We start from the raw sequence: 21468 nt of genomic DNA on the forward strand, positions 1-21468 counted from the left end.
TATCTCCCCCTCAAGTGTCAAACTACTGCATTATGCATTAGTGCAGATTACTGCATTATGTTGATAATAAGAACTAAAACAGTGATTCTTAAAAATTATGCATTGGTATCTTTACTGTGAAGAGGAGGATAGTAATAGAAGCCAAACTAATTCAGTTGTAATTAACCAATTAAAGAGACTTTTAGGCTGCCTTTTTGAAGGTGTTTTACAAGATAAAATACAACTCATTTGCAACATAATTAATAAAGCCAAATATATGTAATACATATATACATTCACTTGTACAAATAATCTCTCTGGGCTGTATTCAACTATATTTTTGCACCAGTGCAAGGAGTAGCACTAGTGCAATGGGGTTTCCCCCTCCCTTCCCCCGTATGCGCCTCACACCATCCCCAAATTTGCCCTGGAGGATTGGGGAAACCCCCAGAACAGATTTAAAGGGGGCGTGGGGGAAGAGAGAAGGAGATTGTTACATTGTGATGGAGGTAATCCTTGTGCTGATGAAACAATCTTCTTAATGCTATGGTGAATGTAACCCTCTAGGTTTAGACTAGGAAAGAACTGGCTTTCTGAAGCATTTTGCTAAATGAGAGATCTTTTATAAGAGGAACAAATACAATCTGTTCCCAGTGTGTGGTGACTTTTTCAGTGGAGCTCCACACGAGTTTTTCACTGGAGATGCCCTGGTTGTCTGAAGGAGTCTGTATCATCCTGAATGATTTTTATCAGGTGTGGTTATTATGGAAAACCACTGGGACAGTGCAGTTTATAATACTCAGCAGGCCAAAGCAGGAGTCATGTGGAAAGTTCAAAAATGAAAATAATACAAAGCCTTTCTGACTTCATGTTACCCCATAGTATAGAGATCATTTTGAAATGAGGTTTGTTTGTTTTTGGAAGGAAAGATAACTTTCCCAGACACTTTGCTGGTTTCTGTTTATCTTAGTGTGGATCCTTGTAGGCAACTTTGTAGACAACACAGACATAACAAAGTTTCACAGAATGATGGGAAAAAAGTAATTTGGCTGCACCCTTAGTTGTATTTATTATGAGAAGCATGTAAAAAAAGAAAAAGAAAAAAGAACAAAAATTCTGTTCACATGTAGGGGAACAAACAGTGTTACTGGCTTAGCAAAGTTAGAAAATTCTGATGGGACCTGTCTAGTTTATACAGATCAGCAGCAACTCTCTGGGGTTTAAAACAGAGGACTTTCTCAACCCTACCTGGAGCTGCTGGGGATTTTACCTAGATTATTTTGCATGCAAAGCAGATGCTCTGACACCCAGCTGTGGCTCCTCCAGGGATCTCTCCCTTTGGTGTATCCATAACATCAAAGCAAACAATGTACAGAAGGACCTGAAGCTGAGAGCACAGCAGAAGTTGTTTATTGTCTCTCTCTGTTGAAGGTCCACTTTGAAGGACCATCTTGTCCTCTAAATTGTGCCTGTATCAGGAGGCGTTCACCAACAGTTGTCATTGTGCTGAGCTACCAGGTGAGATTAGCTTCTTCTGATTTGAGCAGGAAGCACCTGATACCAGGTAGCACCTGATACCAGGTGATCCTCTGCCCATTGGAGCATTGTGTTGTTACACTATTAGTCATAGCTGTTTCCATTCTTAATCAAACACTTTCAGGGTGGGGCTGGTGCCTCTCTTCTTAAAGACTTTTTGGTTAAACTTGAAGTAGCTGACTGTGTTGCCTTCTGGACCTGGTGGCTCCTGTACCTTAAAAATGGCAGAGCAGTTACAATTTCATCAGGTGTAGCTTTTCTAATGAAATGCTTACTATGCCTCTTAAACTTATAGGAGCCATCTCAGGGCCTGCACCAAATAATTCTGCCAGTATGACAGAGAGGGCTGGCCAAGTGGGAGATTTCACAGGGTTTCTTGCCTTGATCGAATCGTTCAGTCTGTGTGTAGTCAGTGGCTGCCCTAAGTATTTATGGGTATTATACTTCTAACTCCTCCCTTGCTCCTCTCCTCTGTAACTCACCCATTGTCAAATTAGCAGAAAGCCCCTGGGATAAACTATATTGCTTTTAAAATAAAATTGAGACTAAAGAGATTCAATAGTGGGAAGCTCAGCTTATGTGTGTTTATTATTTATAGCAATAAATAAAATAATTTTGAGTCCATTTGTTTTCAGTCTCATCCTGCACTGATGCAGCTACTCTAGCTCACAGGGAATTTTAGTTTTTCTTCAGCACATGAAGCACACTTCACTTACAGAAGAAATTGTGTTATGGTAGCCATAGGACGACATTAAACTACCTAGAAAATTAACAAAACTGGTTGACAAGGAGATGGAAGGTGTTTAATATGTTAAGAACCAAAAAGAATGTTTTTAGTTTAATTTAGTTACTAAGGAGTTAGTGTAATAAATGAGAGTTGCATATCATATTAGACCCCTTGTTTTGTCAAATTTTGTGAAAATAGTGTTCATTTAGATAGGAGACATGGTTCAATATTGCCTACACTGATTGGCAGTGACTTCTTTTCTACATAGCCCTCATCAGAGATCCTTTTCACTGGAGGTGCCAGGGTATGTATGTGGGATGTAGTGCAAGCAAAACATGTGCTTTCCCATTGAATTGTCAACATGTAAAGACAGGAAGAAGTGCACACTTCTGAGAGGTCTGATGCTGGATAACACAGGCTTACTTCAGTAATAGCTAGAGTAAAACCTCTCTCTCTCTCTCTCTCTCTGATAAAGACAGGAAATAGTGGGTGATGATCTCAGTATGATTCCTTGAGGGGACTGAAACAATCTTAAGAACCTAGCCATTTTTTTGGATATGTAACTTTTTTTTGGCTGTCATTAAGGAATTGGGTGCTACTCAGTCTATGTAGAGTTGGCACCAAGAAAGTGTTCACTTTGGGTCATAGGAGCTTCTCTCTATTTTTCTCAATAGCTATTCAGCCCTGCTGAATTCAGTTTTTCAATAGCCATCCAGCTCTGCAAATTATCCTGTGATAATACTTTCAGTTCATCATAAGCAAGCAAATAACGAAAGGTATGAAAAATTCTTTTTGAAAAAGAGAAATCTAAAACAGAATAATTACCGCAAGAGTTGTTATCCATCTCACTAAAACTAAGTTTACATTGCATCATGATCTTTGAGCAATTTTGGGTACAGGTGGCTATGGACAAAGCTGAACAAAATTGAACCATGACTGGTTGGAAGTGGCTCAAAGCCACTGCCATGGCTACAGCTCTGAAAGATGACATTCATCTTAGACTGCAATCCTATACTTACTTGCCTGGGAGAAAGCTCCACTGAACTAGATGGGGCCTGCTTCTCTGTAGACGAGTATAGGATTACACTGTTGATGATTTTTCTCCTGTGCCCATGAGAACAATAAAATTAAAATAAATTTCAGATTAACTTGACTTTATGGAGAGTGTGTTCTTTATGTGAGGGTGGAGATGGCATTCATTCTGGAATAGTTCAAGAACCAAGCCTTTTATTGGTTATGTCCCCCAGTTCCTCTTGCTGGTATACTGTAGATCGGGCACAGTGGGATCTGTTCCTGAGCCAGCTGTAACAGCGAGTCTTACCTATAGTCTGGTTTTTCATGATCAATATGTTTGTTTGTACATGCTGCCCACAAGAAGTAGATAGTATTCCGTGACCCCATGGAAGAGAGATTATGGCGTTCCCCTTCCCAAGTTGTGATACAAATCAAACGTTTTATTTTAATGCCCACTCTTCCTAATATAGGAGTGCTATCAGAGCACCCTACAAAGAGTATTTCTTTTAGGGGTTTACAGTACAATCCTAACCATGCTTCTCCAGAAGTAAGCCCTATTGAATTAAGTGGGGTTTCTTTCCAGGTAAGTGGGGTTAGGATTGCAGCCTTAGTCATTCTCTCTCTTTAAAGTGACAAGTGAGATCCTATTGGCTTTAGCACCTCCTGCTTATTTTTTGTTTTAAAAAGCTAGGCAATGTTACAGCTGTTGGGCAAGCATACTTTGTGTAACAAGCACCATGCTTACCACTGTGGAGGAAAAGGACTGTGTATTGCAAGGGTCCCTATGTGGTACAATTGATCGCTGTGTACAGGAACCTCGAGAGGGACCCCTGTGTGTGGCTAGAGCAGCAAGAGGGTTTTACAACAGAAGTGAAAACACTTTGATTGGAAAGAAGGCCTTTGGTTGTTGACTGGTGTGTTGTTGATAAAGGTGATGGAGACAGCAGCAATTATGGGTGGAACATGGAGAGCTCATATGCCTATCCAATTATTCATAGCGTTACACAGCAACACAGAAAGCGAATTTTAGCATTAAAAAAAAACTTGTTCAGTGGATGTGGGATAATTTTTTTACTCTTCCTCCCCCTGCCCTGCAACTGCCTCTTTGTCTTTTGTTTGCCACCCCAGTTTAAATTTAGATTGTAACCTGTACAGGGCAAGTTTTTTTTTGTTAGCATGCTTTATGCAGATCTGCCTAGCTCCTTGTACACTGATTCTATGTAAGTAGTAATAATTACACATTGATATTTTATATTGGCAGTTTATACACTGCCTTTTAGAAAATCTCAGAGAGCAGCCTATTAAGATATAAAAATGAAAACTCATACAATAAAAAGCAGCAGAGCTAAAAATATTTACAAAAGCAAGTTGACTCATCCAGGTTAAAAACCAATTGTGAAAGGTTGGCCTGGATAAGGACATAAGCCTGGTAAACATAACTTGAAAAACCAATGTATGGCTTACCGGGACCACACAGATGTGCAGGCGCCTTGGAGCCCACACCACTTGGCTTCTCCCCAGCCTTTTTACTCTCATGTTGAGTGGCGCTGACCCAAGATTTAGCTTAGCAGCTTGTTCATACCCAGACTTGTGGTTAAATTCTCTTCTCGCTAACCACAAGCTGTGGCAAAAGTTTATTTTTAAAAGTACAAAGAAAGGTGAGGGGCTTGCTGGGTTTCCCCACGGAGAAAGTTCCACAGTTGAGGTGTCACTGCAGAAAGGTCCTGTCTCAGTGACTTGCCAAACGAGTCTGATTTTAAAGGGAGAAGAGAGAGCAAGGGGTGACATAACTTAAGCATTGGGTGGGGACATATAGGCAAAGGGAGACCTTTCAAGGCTTTGAAGGTCAAAGCTAGTATATAATACAACAGATTGTTCAAGTATTTGTTGATGCAGTTGTGTTAGAGACAAGATGAGATCCCTTTTCTTTAAGGCATTCTATTTATCTTCTTTTACAGAACAAATCACATTCTAACAAGAAATGATAATTTTTTTGCAAGCACTGTGCCTTTTTTTTAATGATGCCATATCTGTCCTGAGGAGAAAGTGAGGACAGGGAAGGCAAGGGACATGAGAGAGAATAAAATTCTGTTTATTATTTGAAGACATCAGGAATGAAAGAAGCAGTTACATTACAAATGCCTGTCGTTCTGTGAGCTGTCATTCTCCCACTCCCCCAAATGCTTAATCTCTGCTTCTTAAAAAGATAGCTTGTATTTGGCCAAACGTCTTTCTGACAAGGTCACAATGAAGCTGCTGGGGAACATCCTTATCATCTCCAGCTGATCATGATGTTGAATGCACAAGGATATATTCTGTATTGGTTACAACATCCAACATGAGGCCTAATGTGGATGTGTGTTAAGAGCAGGTGGTTCTGTGATGCTTCTTTAACTTTGGGATAGTCGGGCTTTTAAGACTTAGCAAACTTGCCATTATTTCAATTTAGACTCTAGAATAAAAGTGCAACAGGCTCCCGGCATCTCCCAAATTAATTATAGAAAAATATTGAATATGGTAAAACAGAGTGATATAAGTTGAATATTTTCACAAGTTTGTGCGTGTTCTGTGGTGAGTGTAGGAATGGACAAATCTGTCCATTTCAGTTTCTTGCACTTTCTCATTTTTCTAATATTAAGTTCATTTTGCCTCATTTCTGCATACAGTTGCAATTCTTTAATGAAAAAAGTCTGCATAAAAATGTGTGCACATATCCGTGTGTATTTCTCTTAATTTACCCATTTTTCTATGCAATTTTGCAAGCAGTTTTCCCCTGATAGAACAAATAAATTATTTTCACTAACGTACACATTGTTTGCGAGCACTTTTCATGCATTTGTGCATTTTTGTATGCATTCTTTGGTTAGAGAACTGCATCACAAAATTTGGAGAAGTGCAGATTTCAGTAAGTGCAAATTTGACAAGTTCTCATTAAAGTGCAAACCAAACAAACTTCTTTCCCAACCCTAAGTAAGTGAGCGTTGTTACTGTTTGGTAGCTCCGCCTGCAGGTCTTGGGTGTGCTCTTTCTGTTCCCTTTGCCTTCTAAGATTTCACTCTCTTTTGCTCATAATCATAAAAGCTAGAAACTAATTTTAAATTATTTTTCTTGTAATTCCAGCCTTGGAGTCATTGAATGGTAGGGTAGTATAAATGTTTAATACATAAAATAAACGGTACAGTTTATACACATGACCCCCCCTTTAAAAAAAGTAAGTTGAATTTTGTGGCCAGTGCCACATTCAGCTGCTTTTCTGTGAAGTCTTAGTATACACACTGCACTGTTTATATAGGGATAGGAGCAGTCTCTGTTGGTTAGATTCTTTGGCAGTTCTCTGTGTACTCCTTCCAAGAAAATGAGTCAGGTTTGTGGTGCACCTTAAGTAACACAGGAGGGTGGCACCAATAGGCAATAAACACAGTGAGAATAGTGGGAAAAATCCCAAATGTTGCAAACTAACACTTGCGTTTCTGAATCCTGAGTACAGTAGTCTACAAAGCAATAATTATTCTAGGGTCTATATGCACAGAAGTGAGTACATGTAGATATGCTCTAGAAAACTAGTGCAGTATCCCAATGGAAAACCAAGTGGCTTAATTTGAAATGTGGATTTAAGTGCCAGACAATATGAGAGAGAGGCTAAAGCAGCCTTTCCCAACCGGCGTGCCTCCAGATGTTGTTGGACCACAATTCCCATCTTTCCTGACCATTGGCAATGCTGGCTGAGGCACACTGGTTGGGAAAGGCTGGGCTAAAGGCTGATTCGCTACATTTCTTATACAGAGGCTGCTTTCACACATGGGGCTAATAGCACTAGTTTAACGGATTAAAAAGGTAGCGCTTCTGTCCCAATTTCTAAAATCCCTTTCACACTGCAGTACCTCTTGCGATAAGGAACAGTACTTTTTTAGCCAATATAGCGGCATTTCACGCAACTGTCTTTCACACAGCTTGTTTTCGTCCCTCATCCATGCATTGGTGGAAAAACTACAAATCTGGGTTGAGACAACATGACAAGCCAGGGTTTGTGGTTTATTGTTCCTGACACAGTGAGGCAGGGACATTTGAGGAGCAGGCAGTAGCTCGCTGCTTCTTTGTGTCAAACCATAGTCTTTGTTCCTTTGTCGCTAGAGGCCCAGATGACCTCAATTGGCTAGGAGTGCCTTTTACCAGCTGGTGCCTTTCTTTCGGCTGGTAAGGCAGCTGCACTGTTTCTGGACTGATAGTCTGATTATTGTTGTCCATGCACTGGTAACCTCCAGGCTAGATTACTGTAATGCGCTGTATGTGGGGCTGCCCTTGAGGTTCTTCCGAAAGCTGCAGCTGGTGCAAAATGCGGCAGCATGACTGATCATTGGGGCAGGATATTGCCAACATGTTACTGAAAGAATTGCACTGGCTGCCCATTACCTACCAGACCAAGTTCAAAGTTCTAGCTTTGGTGTACAAAGCCCCAGAGCTTGGAAAAGTTACTTTTTTGAACTACAACTCCCATCAGCCCCAGCCAGCATGGCTACTGGATTGGGTTTATGGGAGTTGTAGTTCAAAAAAGTAACTTTTCCAAGCTCTGCGAAAGCCCTATACAGCTTGAGACTAGCATACCCCTTATATACCCCGTTGATCACTGCATTCTGCAGGGGAGGGCCTTATCAGGAGGCCTGTTCCACACAACATAGGAAGTGGACCTTTAGTGTTGTGGCATCAACACTTTGGAATTCCTTCCCCTTAAATATTAGACAGGCACCATCTATGTTATTTTTCGGTGCCTATTGAAGACCTCCCTCTTTCAACAAGTCTTTTAAACGGAGACCTTATCCCAGTCTGCATTTGTGCTGGAATTGCCTTTTAAGATGCTTTGAAAGGTTTTTTTAAAAAAAGATGTTATGTTTTAAAGTATTTTGTTTTTAAGGTTTGTAAAGTGCTTTTAATGTTTTTTGGGCCTCCCTTGGCTCCTCCTGGGAGGAAGGGTGCAATATATACATACACATATTTATACACACACACACCTATATCTATCAATATCTACAAAAATAAACCAACCGTAGTTAAACATAACTATGGTTTAACATGGCATGAGGACCAGGCCAATGTGTATAACCCTGTTTTTTTTGGTGATGTTATATTTCACTTGATATCTACCAAGTCCTTTCTTTATTGCTTTAGCAAGGATCATGTTATCAGGGTATGGATCCCTCAACTTGTTCCGTTTTTGTATAGAACAGTGGTTCCAGGTTTTTTTTCCCACAGACCACTTGAACATTGCTGAGGGTCTTGGCAGACACTTAATGATTTTTCTTCCTGGGTAGCAATAGTGATGTGCAGTACTACAGGCCGTATGATTTTTAATTGTATTTTTATTGCATCTTTTCTTATATATTGTATTTTATTGTGTTACAATTTGCGTTACATAAAATTCAAATTGTAATACAGTAAAATAAAATACAGTATAAGAAATAAAAGAAGCTGTAAAAACACTTTTAAAATAAATTTGAACATTTAACAGGATGGATGTTCAATCTCCTATCTTCAACCACAAATCTACAGACAAGCTGCAGATCCCCTGAATGAAGCTCACTGACCACTGATGATCCATGGACCACAGTTTGGGAACCACTGGCATTTAACATACCAAAATAAAATAAGTTTTGTCATCAATTACAGAAGCAGTTATTCTAATACGTCTGCCGAATCTCCCTTCATTCTGTATTCTCAGTCAGGTTCAGCTGGTACTGGGTTCCGCTTCGGAGCCTCAAAGGCAGAAACTCAATATTTCAGCTTGGTAAATTTTTCATGAAGACAGACTAATAAAACTAGGAGATCCTAAGAGACAAATAAAAACATTAAGCCATTTTAGGCCATCTGCTAAAAATAAATGGAAACTTACTTTGCATTTTAAACATGGAATGTGTGTAGGAATAGCAAGTAGGTTTTTTATTATAAAATGTAAATAGTAAAAAAGTTGTGGCAAAATCATCTGGGTTCTTGGATTCTATTTATGGCTGAATCACAGAATTTTAAAGAATGAAGACTACACGGGGACTTTGCTGGTTTGGTTTGGCACAACTAATCTCTGATGACAAATCTGTCTCTCATAAGAGAACAAATTTGAATTGCATATGGTATTGAATATATTAATGAATGTTACTGAAAAATAAGTGCTTTGATGCAGAAAACTGAGTCTAATGGTGACAGAGGAAAAACATCTGAAAACTACAATTCAGAGAAAAAGAGAAATAAAATAAAAACAAAATGCATTTTTTGGCTTTGAGGAATCCAAATGAAACCTTGTGGTTTGACCCTGAAGTATGTTTCAATGGTATTAAAAGGTAGTATCCAACATTTAGCCATACTCAGAGTAGACCCATTATCTTGTTATTACAAGCATAGTCTTTCGCAAGAAATATAAATTTAAAACATCATGGAAGCGCCCTTGGTCAAAACACTGGCATCTCCTGGATTACGTAATTGTCCGTGCCAGAGATCGTCGTGATGTACTCCTCACCAGGGCCATGATGAGTGCTGATGACTGCTGGACAGATCATCGATTAATTTGATCCGGTATGACCATTAATATTGTTCCTCAATGTAGGCTCCAAGGAAGAAAACCAAGGTGTAACATGAACATCCATGCCTTCAAGATCCTATTAAGTGAGCCTGCTTTCAAACAACTCTCAAGAAACATCTACCAACAGAACTCCCTGAAAATGTCGAGGAACACTGCATTAAACTGAAGACATCCATTATTGCAGCATGTGAACAAACTATTGGATACCAAACTAAGAAACAACAGGATTGGTTTGGTGAGAATGATAGTGATATTGAACTTATCATCGACAAGAAAAGGAAAGCCTTCCAGATATGGCAGAAAGATATTAACTGTGCTGCTAAAATAAAAATCTATGCCAGTGCAAAGGCTGAGGTCCAAAGAAGAACTAGAGAACTTAAGAACGCCTGGTGGATAAAGAAAGCTCAAGAAATCCAGCACGTTGCAGATGCTCACAATGCACAGGGCTTTTTTAATTCCACAAAGGCCATCTATGGACCATCTATGGACCAACAAATCCCTTATGTTAAATGGAGGTACCAAACTTCTTAAGGATAAAGAGTTTATTGCGCTGCGCTAGAAAGAGCGTTACCACAACATCCTTAATTGTAATTCTGTTGTGGCTGGTGAGGTCTTGCAAATTCCACAACAACAAACTAGAGACAGGTTTGCAGTATCCCCTAATTTGGATGAAGTCAGTAAAGCCATCAATCAAATGAAGAACAACAAAGCTAGTGGCCCTGATGGGATTCCTGCTGAAGTCTTTAAAGAAGGTGGGCCTGAATTTACACAACAACTTCATAAACTCATCAAAAAAATCTGGATGAGGGAGGAAATCCTGGAAGACTTTAGGGATGCCGTACTTATCACCCTTTTAAAGAAGGGTGATAGAACAGATTGTGGGAACTATCGAGGTATCTCTCTTCTTGCTACCGCAGGTAAAATCCTTGCAAGGATCCTTGCACATTGCCTCCTACCGATCTCAGAGGATGCCCTCCCCGAATCTCAAAATGGTTTCTGCCCTTCCATGGGGACAGTAGACACGATGTTCACTGCACGGCAGGTTCAGGAAAAATGCCGGGAGCAGAATCGACCTTTATATATGGTGTTTTTTTATCTGACTAAGGTCTTTGATACTGTGAATCGAACTGCCCTCTGGACCATCCTTTTGAAAACTGGATGCCCTGATAAATTTATGAATATTTTGCGACTCCTTCATGACAACATGACAGCAACAATTTTGGATAACCATGGTTTTTCAGAGTGATCCATTCAAAGTCGGATCAGGCGTAAAACAGGGATGCATCATTGCTCCTACCTTATTTGCCATCTTCATTGCTATGATTCTGCACCTTATTGAGGGGAAACTTCCTACTGGTGTGGAAATTATATATCGAACAGATGGAAAGCTTTTTAATCTCAGGCTGGAAGCAAAAAGTAAGGTAATGTCAACCTCTGTCGTAGAACTTCAATATGCCGATGATAATGTAGTCTCCGTACATTCAGAGAAAGATCTCCAAACTATCCTAAATGTCTTTGCAGAAGCATATGGAAAGCTTGGCTCTCACTTAACATTAAAAAACCAAAGTGCTTCATCAGCAGGTGCAAACTAGTCCCTCTGTAGCACCATCAATCCAGCTTAATTGTGTGATGGTGGAGAACGTCGATCACTTCCCCTATCTTGGCAGCCATCTCTCTGTAAAAGCTGACATCAATGCTGAAATTCAAAATCATCTGAGCTCTGTGAGTGCTGCATGCTCCCGAATGAAGTGTAGAGTGTTCGAGGATCTGGATATTTGCAAGGTGACCAAAATACTTATTTACAAAGCCATTGTACTACCGACCTTACTGTATGCATGTGAAACATGGACCATTTACAAACGCCACTCCCAGCTTCTTGAAAGATCCCACAAATGCTGCCTCCGGAAAATTCTGCAAATTGCTTGGGAAGACAGATGGACTAATGTTAGCATTTTGGAAGAAGCAAAGACTACCAGTGTTGAAACAATGATCCTTCAACATCAACTTTGCTGGACTTGCCATGTTGTTCGAATGCCTGATCACCATCTTCCAAATCAGCTACTTTACTCCCAATTTAAGGATGGAAAACAGATTATCGGTGGACAGCAACAGAGGTTTAAAGATGTTCTTAAAGAGAATCTAAAAAAAATGTAACATGAGTATCAAGAACTGGGAAGTCTTGGCCCATGAACGTCCCAAATGGAGGTCAGCTATTATCAAAGGTGCTATGGACTTTGAAGAAGCACGAATACAGGGCGAATGGGACAAACGAGCTAAGCGGAAGGCATGTCAAACAAATCCTCATTGCGACCTTCTTCCATCTGGAAAACTATGTCCTCGCTGTGGGAGGCTGTGTGGATCTAGAATTAGCCTCCACAGTCACTTACGGACCTGCTGTTAAAGACCTTATTTTGGAAGACAATCCTACTCGGCCACGAGTGATCGCCAATGAATGAATGATCCAACATTTAGTCATACTCGGAATAGACCCATTAAAATCAATGAACATTAGTCCACCAATTTGAGTGAATCTACTGAGTATAATTTAGTTGAATATTGTCCAATATCTTATCTTTTTCATAGCATTTTAAAGTGTTCAGAGATCTTACCTGCATTATACAGTTCTAATTCTTACAAGTACCTTATGACGTAGATCAGTATTTTTGTCCCCCATATTGCAGACGAAGGGACTGAGCTCTTTGCATGAAAGACTAATCTAAGCATGACGGACAAAATATGACATGTTCATAAAAAACACACACATTGAATTTTACAGTGAGAGAACTCACTTTACGCTTTCAGTATTCTTTGCTGCTAAATATGTAAGCCCCACTATTTTCTCAAAAGGTTGTATATGATATAATTACCAAATATATTGTATATCAGAATGTTTATTGATATTCATTTGAAGAGCTTATCAACCCTTCTTAAATCAGCTTTCCCCAACCTAGTGTCCTCCAGATGTTTGAACTACAATTCCCATCTGTCCCAGCCAGCATGGCTGATGACTGAGGATCATGGGAGTTGTAATCTGAAACACTGGGAAGGCAGCAGGTTGGGGAAGGTTGTTCTAGGTATCATTGGAAAACTGATGCAAAGAGGAGTAAGTCAATTTGCTCAGTAAGCTGTATAAAAGATATATTGTGTGGTGCTTTGCATCCTGGACAGCTACTTCCACACAGCCATGAGACCTTGGACATGTGTTTCATGAACAGCTGCCTTACCCCGCATGGCAAAGCACTTTTAAAATCCATTTGTGATATTGTGTGGGGATCTGCCGTTCAAAGGAGAGGGGGAAATACTAAAAATCGCACTGGGCATGCCCAAATCCATGGGCACACCTAATGTAGCTGTTTGGGTCTTGGCCATTATTTTTAAAACATTGTTTTAATATGTTGTCATGTAAATGTTCTTATTTGTGTACTGCCTACGAGAGAATGGTCTGTTATACATCGATAAAGGCAGCAGTGAGAGAATGCTCATGTAATTTTTAAAAAAGCATTTGTTGAATGACAAACTTAACACAGATTGTCTTGTGACTGTGTGATTCCGGTCAAATGTGTAAAATAAGAATAGCCTTTTGGTTATTCACATGGTTGTATAGTCATGTGATCTTTTTGTTTGTTGTTGTTTTGTGCCTTCAAGTCAATTATGACTTATGGTGACCCTATGAATCAGTGACCTCCAAGAGCATCTGTTTTGAACCACCCTGTTCAGATCCTGTAAGTTGATGTCTGTGGCTTCCTTTATGGAATCAATCCATCTCTTGTTTGGTCTTCCCTTTTTTCTACTCCCTTTTCCCCCCAGCATTATTGTATTTTCTAGTGAATCATGGCTTCTCATTATATGTCCAAAGTATGATAACCTCAGTTTCATCATTTCAGCGTCTAATGATAGTTCTGGTTTAATTTATTCTATGACCCAATTATTTGTCTTTTTTGCAGTCCATGGTATCCGCAGAGCTCTCCTCCAACACCACATTTCAAATGAGTTGATTTTTCTCTTACCCGCTTTTTTCACTGTCCAACTTTCAGATCCATACATAGAGACTGGGAATACCATGGTCTGTATGATCCTGACTTTAGTGTTCAGTGATACATCTTTGCATTTGAGGACCTTTTCTATTTCTGCTAGTAGTATGGTATTGTCTGCATATCTTAAATTATTGCTTTCTCCCTCCAATTTTCACACCTCCTTCATCTTCCTCCAATCCGGCTTTCCGTATGATACGTTCTGCATATAGATTAAACAAACAGGGTGATAAAATGCACCCCGTCTCACACCCTTTCCAATTGGGAACCAATTGGTTTCTCCACATTCTGTTCGTACAGTAGCCTCTTGTCCAGATAAAGGCTGCTGTCAGGATCCCACCTGTGTCGTCACCGCTTGTCACGGTTCCACCTCAGGGTCCTGGTCTCTTAACGGTTCTCTCACCAGCTCTAGCAAAGATTTCTCATGATCCCACTGCTAGGCAGCACCACCAGACACTCCCTGTAAACAATATTGCCTTCAGACTGTGCCTTCGTCTACTCCTGGCTTATTGCTACGTTGTGTCTGGGTGCACTTACAGGCCTCAACCCCTCTGTATCTTTGTGCCTATAAAGATTACAGCCCTGGGTTGCTCTGGATACCTGATAATGTTAACACTATCTCTTCACCGCTGCCACCATCGATACTGTTTCCCAACCTTGGTATATGCCCTGCCCACCTTTCTGGTCTGTGGAAACCCAGCCAAGAAATATTTATTTATATACACAGGGAATAACAAGATTACTTAAAGGTTTAATCAACAAGTGTGTGGTTTCATAAGATGCGTTACTCTTTATGTTTCTTAGTCATCAGTATCCTGCCTCACTACCTGCCAATCCAGTCCACCCAACAACCCTTTCCAAAACCAAACAACCCTCCAGAACCCTCCGAACCAACCACCTCTCAACTGTCATCCTCTCATTTATACATTCAGACACTCAAACGCTCAGCCAATCATCATACAACACTCATCAACATTCCAACCCATATACTCCCCCCTCTCACTCAGTTTACTTACCACATATACTCTAATAAACCTGCACTTACCATATTTACAGTATTATATATATACAGGGACATCACAGTTGCGGATCAGGACAATCAGTTGCTGTGGCACCCCCATTTCTTTTAATGCATTCCATAGTTTCCCACGATCTACACAGTCAAAGGCTTTGCTGTAATCTATAAAGCACAGGGTGATTTTCTTCTGAAATTCCTTGGTCCGTTCCATTATCCAACGTATGTTTGCAATATGTTCTCTGTTGCCTCTTCCCTTTCTAAATCCAGCTTGGACATCTGGCATTTCTTGCTCCATATATGGTAAGAGCCTTTGTTATAGAATCTTGAGCATTACTTTACTTGCATGAGATATTAAGGCAATAGTTTGATAATTGTATTCCTCTTTTTTTGGAATTGGGATATATATTGAATGCTCCAGTCTGTGAGCCGTTGTTTTCTTTTCCATATTTGTTGACAGATTTTTGTCAAAATTTGGACAGATTCAAGCTCAGTTGCTTGTAGCAACTCTATTGGTATGCCATCTGTTTCTGGTGACTTGTTTCTTCCAAGTATTTTAAGAGTAGCTTTCACCTCACATTCTAAGATTTCTGGTTCTTCACTTCCTCTGTGAATGAAGCTGTCATCCTGGCGTCTCTTTTATAGAGTTCTTCAGTGTATTGCTTCCATCTTCCTTTTATTTCATCTCGGTCAGTCAGTGTGTTCCCTTGTTGATCATTCAACATCCCTACCTTTGGTATAAATTTCCCTTTAATTTCTTTAATCTTTTGGAATAGGACTCTTGTTCTACCTTTTTAGTTGTCCTCTCCTATTTCTATACAATAATGATTGTAATAGTTCTCTTTGTCCCTATGTACTAGTCACTGTATTGTTGCATTTAGGGTTCTGACCATGTTCTATCTCCTTTTGCTTTTGCTTTCCTTCTTTCTTTAACTATTTTAAGAGTTTCTTCAGTCATCCATTGAAGTATTTCTCTCTTTTTAATTAGAGGTACTGTCTTTTTGCATGCTTCCCTGATAATGTTTCTGATTTCACTCGATAGTTCTTCTGGTTTTCTCTCAACTAAGTTTAATGCCTCAAATCTGTTCCTTATTTGATCTTGATATTCTTTTGGGATGTTATTTAAATTGTATTTTGGCATTATGATTGCTTTGTTGTTGTTCTTTAGCTTTACTCTGATTTTCGATATGACCAGTTCATGATCTGTACCGCAGTCTGCTCCTGGTCTTGTTTTCGCAGAAAGTATGGAACTTCTCCATCTTCTGCTACCAATTATATAATCAATTTGATTCCTACATCTTGTTTTGGTGTGTGATCAATTTCTTCCTGTACTTCTGCGTAAAATCTTTCCAATTCCGATTCTTCTGCGTTTGCCATTGGAGCATAGACTTGGATGATGGTTATGTTGATAGGTTTCCCATTTAATCTCATTGATATCACTTGCCCAGACCTTGCGTTGTAGCTCCTTGCTTTTGCTACATCACTTTGCACTATTAAAGCAACCCCTTTTCTTCTTAATTTCTCATTTCCTGCATAAAATATTTTGTAGTTGCCCGATTGAAAATCTCCCATTCCCGTCCATTTTAATTCAGTCACGCCAAGTATTGTAATGTTGATACATTCCATTTCTTGCTTGACAATTTCTAACTTTCCCTGGTTCATGCTTCTCACATTCCGTGTCCTTATTGTGTGCATCATACAACTCCAGACTCTCCTTTCGCATCTGTGCTCATCAGCCTCTGGGCTTCCTTTCGGCTTTGACCCAGCTGCGTCATTAGTCACAGCGCTACTCGTACTTGTCCTTTGTTCTTCCCCAGTAGCTCAGGGAGTGCCTTCTGACCTGGGGGTCTCATCTTCCAGCAGTATCTCATGTAGCATTTTGGATAGTTTGTTCATAGGGTTTTCGTGGTAAGAGCTATTCAGAGGTGGTTTACCACTGCCTTCCTCTGAGTTTGGATGCATCTTTGTCTGGTGTCTCAGCTTTGACCATTCCGCTTTGTGTGCCCCTGCTAGGAGTCTAGCCTCTTGGTCTAGACTCCTGACGGCATTACTCTCAGCTTCTTCAACACTCTCAAACCCCTTACCACGTTATGGTGTGCATCCTAGAGGGGGAAATAGGACTTGACATCATTTAATTAAGAGTTCCCAGAGGCAACAATAAGTGGTTAAATCTCTGAAAAGGTTGTTCTTGCCTTAACTAATACCTTTGAAGTTATTACCCTTCAGAACATACAAAACACATGTTTTCTGGGGCAGATGGATATTCTGATATACTTATCTTACTGCTTCAATTTTAATAAGTCAAAGGTATAAGATAATAAGATAATAATATCCAGAATGGCTAAATTTAAAAGGCCAACAAGAATGTTCTGCCCAGGTATTGGTTCTGATCTATGGAACCTCACCTTTTCCTAAATATGAAATAGGCTTAGGCATGTACTCCTATTTTCCCTCCTCTTACTCTGTTTTTCATACTGGAATTATCCTTGGATCTCCTCGCCCAAAGCTTTATCACTCTAGGCATTCTTATTCAGTGGGGCTTTGGCATTTGTCTTAGGTCATCAAGGTATGTTCTGGCTTATCATTATGGAACAGGGCCCACCCAAGATATTTTGCTGCCTGAAGTGAAGGACAAGATGGTGCTCCCCCACACTCTGGACTAGCAATTGTGTTTTACAATATGACCAGTTCATGATCTGTACCACAGTCTGCTCCTGGTCTTGTTTTCACAGAAAGTATGGATCTTCTTCATCTTCTGCTACCAATTATATAATCAATTTGATTCCTATATTGAGCATTTGGTGATGTCATCTTTGGTGTAAAGTCGTCTTTTCGGTTGCTCAAAAATGTGTTGGCAAGAAACAAATTATTGGCTTCACAGAATTCAATATGTCTTTCTCCTGCTTCATTTCTGTCACCTAAGCCCCATTTCCCCACAATTCCTAGTTCTTCTCTGTTCCCTACTTTTGCATTCCAGTCCCCCATGATTATCATCGTATCTTGTTTTGTTGTGTGATCAATTTCCTCCTGTACCTCTGCATAAAATCTCTCAAATTCCTCTTCTTCTGCATTTGACATTGGAGCGTAGACTTGGATGATGATTGTGTTAATAGGTTTCCCGTTTAATCTCATTGATATCAGTCACTCAGACCTTGCATTGTAGTTCCCAAATTGCTTTTGCTACATCACTTCTCACTATTAAAGCAAACTTGTTTTTTCTTAATTTCTCATAAAATATTTTGTAGTTGCCCGATTGAAAATGTCCCATTCCTGTCTATTTTAATTCAGTTATGCCAAGTATTGCAATGTTGATGCGTTCCATTTCTTGCTTGACAATTTCTAACTTTCTCTGGTTCATGCTTCTCACATTCCTTGTTCCTATTGTGTACGTCGTACAACTCCAGACTCTCCTTTCGCATCTGTGCGCATCAGCCTCTGGGCTTCCTTTCGGCCTTGACCCAGCTGCATCATTAGTCACAGCGCTACTCGTACCTGAATTAACAATATAATTTTTTTTAATAACAGTACAGTATTATGTTTTCTACAAAATGGCCACTCGGCACCCCAGTTACGTTGAATATATTTGTGGCAATGGTGTCTTCAATGCCATTGTAGCTTGTGATGGTGTGTTGACACAGTGTTTTCCATTCTGAGTGTTTGATAGCTAATATACAGTGATTGGATTGATCCAGAGGGTTACATATACACTTCTAGTTTATACCCTCAATTCTCTCTCCTCCCCCAAAGATCTACATTTTAAGAGAGCTTCTGCTTCTGAATGCCTAAATTGTTCTTTGAATTTGTGTTCAAAAGCAGTTTGGCACTTACTTATTTATTTAATTTATTTATTAAAATTTATATGCCACCGTTCCTTCCAGAAGGAGCCTGTGGCGGCACTCACTTAGTTGTGAGTGTTTTTCAAAGTGGAAATCAGTGAAGAAATAACTGACGTGTTTTTTAACTGATGTTCTAGGGTTCAGCTGTAAAAGCACTTTTTTGTATGTGGTTTCAAAGTTGGGATGGATTTATATAAAGTATTGAAGACAAAAAGTATATTTAATCTCAGATTTAAAACAAGCTGTCCATCTTGAATTTCATATTTCTCTTGAAGAAAATTGCACACTAATTGGTTACTATAACAATTAAAACTTATTGATTTACAAGTAAATAGTATTTTTTGTTACTGGATGGTAACCTAAAACCTTTGTTTCTTGCAATCGTTTGCCTTTTGCAGTGTGCTATTTGTTTTGAGATATAGGAGGGCTAGAATTATGAAATTAATGCATTTCCGGGTGCTTGCAAGGACAGCAAAAGGTCTTTTGGTATCTTAACTAACAAATTTACTATGCCATAAGCTTTTATGAATAGAGTTCAGTTCAGCAGATACATGAAGTGTTATCCTAAATTGGCAGGTATATATTCAGAAGAACAAGCTACTATTTTTTCCAGGTTTTTGGTTATTATTTAGTTAGCAGCCATCACTTGTAGCTCTATCTTTGACCTAGATGAGTAAAAAAAATATGGTGGTGGGAGTTCAAGCCATCATATGATTTTTGCTTGTTAATGATCTCTGAGTTTGCCTTTGCTTGTCTGCCCCAGATGAACATAAATGGGGTGAAACATTGTTTGAATGTAAAAATGAATTCACTTTTCTGTTAATGAAGGAAAGTCATAAAGCTCAAGAGCAGACTCCCCTAACTGGGTGCCCTCCAGTTGTCGTTGGGTTCCCAACTCCCATCATACTTGACCAATGACCATGCTGGCTGAGGCTGATGCCAATTGGAGTGTGGCAACATCTGGAGAGTAGCTGGTGATGAAGGCTGATCAAGAATATTGGAGGAGAATTACAATGCAAATTATGCTAGAGCTTCCTTTGTAGGTAGGTAGTAGATTTCATTACTAAATCCTGTTCTTGAGGAAACCTACATGTGAAATCTACCCTGTTTGTTTTATGTGAAGCAGACAGAGTGATTGATGCACTGATTAATCTTCAACTCCATGACTCATGAAGTTACTTTCAGGTAAGTAGTATGCTTCCTGAACATGCCAATTATAAGGGGAGTTTAATAACATCTGTTAATGATTTTGAAACTAGAATGATCAAGAACACTCTGTAGCACTCTAATGAAGAAAATGAAACTGTGGTTGAAAGTGATCTACAATTTGTTTTACTAAGTGAGTATCTGTAACAATTTTTTTTGAAGTATTATTTTGCCTTTTTTTGTTTGCTGCTGTGGGCTCCTTTTGTAAGAGGGGCGGAATAGAAGTTTAATAATAGAATATAAATAAAAGCTGGGTTCCAAGCTGTATGGACTGTTCAGATAATAAAGTGATTTCCTTCAGGGTACCTCTACTATGTCAGTTTAGCAGCTCTATAAACCTGGCATGTTGTTGAGTGTTCCAAGGTATGCTACTAGCTCTCTTGGAGCATTGCTCATGCTTGTTGGGCCATCTCATGCATCCTAGAACACAATCAATGCTTTTTGGTAACTACACGTTGTAGGCCCCACAATGCAGAGGCAGATAGATAGTGGTAGACAAGCTGTATGCCAGAGAAGCTTGCCTCCTGTTGCTGATAGTGACCTCCATTAAGCCTCAAAAGAATAGTTTTAAAATGACTACTCTAATAACTTCATGACTTAAAAATAGTTGTCTCATTACCTTTTGATCTGCTTTCACATTAAATAGAGGGTGTGGTCATTTAGAGGTAATGTGAGTCACAATGAAGAGCGGGTGGAACTCCAGGGCCATTATTATGGTGTCAATACAATCACCTAGTAATGATTGCTTATTCACATTAATAGCTTTGTTTTGGTCTTCTAGTATATGTTGGACTATGCTGTCTGAATTGATCAACATAGAAGCATTCTGTTCCTTATCATGTTCCTTAATATCCTTGTAACTATTGCAGGATGTAACTAACTTTCCTAGAATGTCATGTAGGGAATTGCTATGTATTCTCAGAGTGATAGTAAAGAGAGTTTTGGTCAGCAAATGTAAGAAGACTGAAAGTCTGAATGTGGATATCAATTTTGGCTTTGGTAGTGGTTTATCTGCTGATCCCTGAATTCTGAAATTGCAACCCTCTACCTGCCTCTAAATGTGTTGGTTCTGTAGAAGCTTAGCAAGCATTTCAAACAACATCCACACATGGAAGATCAAGATTATATATAATAAAGTAACAGCGCGAAAGTTCATAGAAAGTTTGTAGCAAGTGTAGGGCCTGATTCCGTCTCCCATCTGTGAATCTGTCGTATATGTATAAGATTTGTGAGTCTTGGGGCTCATCTGCACAGGGCTTTACTGTGTGTCTGGTGCACTCACATTCCCTTTCAATTCACATGGTTCACATGGCGTTACTGGCAAACAGAAGCTATCACACAGTTTCCCCCCTATAAATCTGTACTAACCCAATCCTCTAAAAAGGAAAGGAAAAAACATCTTCACTCCGTATCTCTAGGGCTTGCAGACACTTTGCTCTGATGCTTTTAGGTGGGTGTGTCAATTGGTCCCCTCTACACTCCCACTCCCTCCTCCTCCCTTCATTCATTTCATTTCCTGTGGGCTGAAGAGCAACTTCTGCTGCTGTCTCCCGTTCTGC

General features: G+C 39.6%; 1 protein-coding gene across 7 annotated transcripts in view; it reads left to right on the plus strand.

The window, feature by feature from the left end:
• MYO6 (myosin VI) overlaps window positions 1-21468 on the plus strand; it is a 155349-nt gene that overhangs the window by 5093 nt on the left and 128788 nt on the right. Inside the window, exon 2 of one of the 7 annotated variants that reach the window (XM_061623158.1) lies at window positions 19532-19746. The exons of the other annotated variants lie outside the window; for them this stretch is intronic. The gene's annotated coding sequence lies outside the window, so the exon portion shown is untranslated. The remainder of the gene's footprint in view (window positions 1-19531; window positions 19747-21468) is intronic. 7 annotated transcript variants of the gene reach the window in all.

Source organism: Rhineura floridana, chromosome 4, assembly GCF_030035675.1.
Source record: "Rhineura floridana isolate rRhiFlo1 chromosome 4, rRhiFlo1.hap2, whole genome shotgun sequence".
Lineage (NCBI taxonomy): Eukaryota > Metazoa > Chordata > Lepidosauria > Squamata > Rhineuridae > Rhineura > Rhineura floridana.